The following is a 4,401-nucleotide window of genomic DNA, read 5'->3' as shown; positions in this document are numbered from 1 at the left end:
TGAACTCAGCCAAGCACAGTGGTGGCAGGGCCTAGCTGCTACAAAGAAGACATGTTTTAGACAATACTCATGTGTATGGGCAAAAAACTCGAGGACTGTATTTGTGACTAATTGTATAACAGGTTATTTTAGTTTCTGTTCTGTGGAAAGTGTAAAGCATTCCAACAAAGGGTTTTAATGTAGATTTTTTTTTTTTTTTGCACCCATGCTGTTGATTGCTAAATGTAATAGTCTGATCATGACGCTGAATAAATGTGTCTTTAAAAAAAAAAAAAAAAAGAGTTGTGTACTCTACCCATTGAGCCCGCCAGGCACCCCAACCCAAATTTCTTTTCAGCATCCCCTATGCATGCACGTAATAAATATTAAAAATACCGTCTGCTGAGCATGAAGGGCAGTGTTACCAAACTACAGGAATTCTGGATGTTCATTTATGGGAAGAAAAAAATCGTTAATATGAAATCAAAGTTTACCTGAACCATAAGAACTTCTCCAAAGGTACTAAAATATTCTTTTAGATCCTGTTCAGTCGTTTTCCATGGAAGACCCAACACTATTAAATCAGATGTTTTCTGGACAGCTCTTTTCACTTTCACTGCTGATGAAGCATCTGTCTCATCCATTTTTCTTTTGTTATCTAAACAAAATGAGCAGAAACCTTTCAAAACTCCTCACTTAACATGTCTTAAAACACATTAGCCCCTACATCTAACAACGATAAGCAAAAAGATTCTAAGAATAAGATACTGAAAACTTTTGGCAAAGAGAGAGGTCAGCTCTCAAAGACAGACGGAGGGACTGAGGAAGTGGCTGAGGGGCTTTCTGGTGCAAAGGCCGGGACTCCCACCTCTGGTTTTGTGAGATCTCAAGATTATGATGGTTTGTTCTCCCCTCTCAAAAGGCACATCAAAACAAAAATAATTCTACTTCACTTCGACTTTAAAAACACAGTAAGGAGGGGCGCCTGGGTGGCTCAGTCGTTAAGCGTCTGCCTTCGGCTCAGGTCATGATCCCAGGGTCCTGAGATCGAGCCCCGCATCAGGTTCCCTGCTCAGTGGGAAGCCTGCTTCTCCTTCTCCCGCTCCCCCTGTTTGTGTTTCCTCTCTCGCTGTGTCTGTCAAATAAATAAATAAAATCTTTAAAAAAAAAAAAAAAACCAGTAAGGAAAAAAAGAAAACAGGCTAAAAAACCGTGCTGTACTATCTTTGTGCCTATTAAATAGATTTGCTTAATTATTTTAATGCCCGTAACTTAAAAGTTATATACCAAAAAGCGATCAAACTTTTATCTCCAGCTGTGGATTTAAGGGTGATTTCAATTTTCTTTTTCTTTCTTTTCTAAACTTTCAACCATGAACTCATGTTGATTTTGTAATTAAAAAGAAAGTCTTGGGTTATTTTTAAAAAACAGTATTTGGAAGGGAGGAGGAGGAACTAAATGACATTTTAAAAAATAGATTTTTTAAATTTTATTTTTAAAATTTCTCATTTATTTTTTGAGAGCGCACGCGCACAGAGGGAGAGTGAGAGGGAGAAGCAGACGCCCAACTGGGCAGAGAGCCTGATGTGGGGCTCAATCCCAGGACCCCGAGATCACAACCCAAGCTGAAGGCAGACGCCCAACTGACTGAGCCACCCAGACGCGCCTAGACTTTATTTTTTAGAGCAGTTTTAGGTCCCCAGCAAAATGGAAAGAAAGGCAGAGATTTCCTATACCCTCCTTTTACCTCTACAGGTGCATAGCTTCCCCCATTATTATGATATTCCTGCCCCATCCAAGATGGTACACTTGTTACAACTGATGAACCTACTTTGACACATCATCATCTAAATGACATTTTAGATTTGGGTAACAGCACACTAAAGAAAAACCAAGTTGATGCTGTTAAAAATGTTCTCAAAGTTTAAGTCAATGTCTTGCATACTAACCAACTACAATACTTTGTTGCAACATCGAGTTGTAATAAAAATAACAAAGATATATCAACTAAAGTAAATTCTTATTGATAAAATGTACCTGTTTCCTCCACAAACTTCATGTTTCCTTTTTTAAGATTTAGAACATCAGGGATAAGTGGCAGTGAGAATAAAACCAAAACCCCAAATTATAATTGCACTAATTCAAGATTTGGGTTACTGCAACTGATAATCATTTAAGGATGGAAAAATCAGATTAGGGCGCCTGGGTGGCTCAGTTGGTTGAGCGACTGCCTTCGGCTCAGGTCGTGATCCTGGAGTCCCGGGATCGAGTCCCGCATCGGGCTCCCTGCTCGGCAGGGTGCCCGCTTCTCCCTCTGACCCTCCCCCCTCTCATGTGCTCTCTCTCTCTCATTCTCTGTCTCAAATAAAAAAAAAAAAAAAAGAAAAATCAGATTAACTGAATGAATGATATAAGCCTGTAAGAAACCAGAACAAAATATCGGGCACTTTAAAAAGAATCTATTTACCACAGACTGATCGCTGCAGAACATTCTTAGCTGTTCCTTAAATTTGGCATTAAGTTGGCAACACTTGTTCAAATAATTAAGTACATAGTTTTTTCTTTAAAAAATGTTCTGTATTTCCAATTTTTACTAATTTAGAGTAGTGGCGTTCCAAACTAGTCTATTAGAAACGTTTAAAGAAATACTTGTGTTATAGGAGACGCCGTGAAATGAGGCCATGATCCAACTTAGGAGACACAAACACTATACTTTAGTATTGCAAAAGCAAATGGCAACACACCTTTGGGATAGTTGACAACATATACCAGATTTCCCCAGCCGGCATCGGGGGCATGCAGAATTCCTTCTACCAGCCGGACACCTCTCATACACTGGGACACTGGATTCCTGTAGCGCAGTCCACATGCCCCGGGAAACTGGGCTGTAACCGTGGACAGCAGCACTGTCCCGTCGTCTTCTGACGGTATTTCAATAGGCTCGTCATTCTCATCTTCAGTTACCCGAATATATTCAGACATCTTTTCTTATTTCTCTTAAAGGAAAAAGAAATATTAATGACGAACACTCGTGTCAAAGTAACTGTTTCCTTAAAATCACCTGATTAATAAACACTAACATGTCAATCCTCTAGGACTTCTAGAAAAACTTTGGGGTTTGGGTTCTTATAGGTGTTGGTTATCACTGAAATGAGATAACGGCAAGGATAGTGCCTTGCTAGTTCATTCCTGCCCTAAACACTTGCTGAGTGCCTACTATGCATCAGATGCTGCAACCCGTCAGTCCCAGGGGGCATGCCGGCTACAAGGGGCGCGGGGGGTGGGGGGGACGCAGAGATGATAGCAAACAAGCCATTTATTTATTACAACCATGATATATGCTACTAGAAAGAAGTCAATCATCTTGGGGGCCGAGGAGAACCTAAGCTGAGACGTGTGTGGGAATGAGAGCACATTTCCCTAAGAACGCGATGCAGAAGCTGTGTCTTGAGGAACAGAAGCAGTGAGCCACGTGAAGAGAGCAGGAAAAAAGTTCCTCCCTGTTCCTCATTGTGGGACTTCCGGGGGGGGGGGTCTCCAAAGTTGACCAAGGACAGCGACCACAGGTCCTTCCCGACGCGGGCCGCTACCTCCCAGAAGCCAGTGCGTGGCGGCCGAGGGAGGAGTTTTTAAGCGCAGCCCGAGGTGCAGACGCGGGGACCCGGGGCCTAGGCTGGCAGGGTCCCCCGGCGTGCCAAGTGCCGGAGGGCCCAGGGCAATGGCCCGGGCCCGGAGGCCGGGCCAAAGCTCCGCCTCGGGCTGCACGGCCCCGCGGGCCAAGCGTCCCTGCTTCGGCGCCGGCTGCCACCCCGCGCCAAGCCCTAACGACGCGCCCGCGCGAGCCCGCTCGGGCAGGACGAGGCAGGCCCGGCTCCACGGCTCCCTTCCCGGGGCGGAGGCGGAACCCGCTGCGTCCGCCTCGGGCCGCGCAACGCGGGAGCTGGAACGCCCAGGGCGTCCTCGGTGAGAAGCGTCCACGACTCACCCGCTAGGCCGCTGCTAGGAAGCCCGGTCTGGTTTCTCTTCCGACAGGGAAACCGAAGCAGCGAGGGATCCAAGAGCAGCCCAGCTACCGCTTCGCTCCCACAAAATGGCGCTAAGGCCGCCTCCTCCCCCCGGCGGCCGTCGTCCTCTCCCACCGGTCCGCGTCAGAAGGGGAAGGACGCCGCACGGAGGCACAACGACCTTCTCCCCAGAGAGGCAGGGCTCCCTGCTGGGAGGCTGAGCAAACGGGGCGGATTTAAGGGCTACAATAAGACTAGGAACCCGGACCAGAAAAGCTAAAAGTTGAAAAAATAAGGAAGCCTAGGCTGTTGGTTCCCCCCACGTAGCGTAACAGATGGCTCCGCCCGACCAACCGTCGGCCCCGGGTCGCCCAAGCTCGCGCACTCTAAAAGTGCGCGAGACTAGCGCAGGGGCAGG

The 4,401-nt window shown here is 46.4% G+C and overlaps 1 long non-coding RNA gene across 1 annotated transcript; it reads right to left on the bottom strand.

Annotated features, from left to right (window-relative positions):
• Positions 1-152: 152 nt before the first annotated feature.
• On the bottom strand, positions 153-4,121 carry LOC145721184 (uncharacterized). The gene is made up of 3 exons (XR_014144682.1): positions 3,965-4,121; positions 2,724-2,975; positions 153-637 (listed from the first exon to the last, which is right to left on the bottom strand). It is a non-coding gene; the product is annotated as an uncharacterized LOC145721184 (long non-coding RNA).
• Positions 4,122-4,401: the final 280 nt, after the last annotated feature.

The sequence above is a fragment of the Leptonychotes weddellii genome, chromosome 4, assembly GCF_054177405.1.
Source record: "Leptonychotes weddellii isolate Sample4059 chromosome 4, ASM5417740v2, whole genome shotgun sequence".
NCBI classification, from domain to species: domain Eukaryota; kingdom Metazoa; phylum Chordata; class Mammalia; order Carnivora; family Phocidae; genus Leptonychotes; species Leptonychotes weddellii.
The sequence above is the reverse complement of the archived record's forward strand: the minus strand, read 5'-3'. Positions and strand labels throughout refer to the sequence as shown.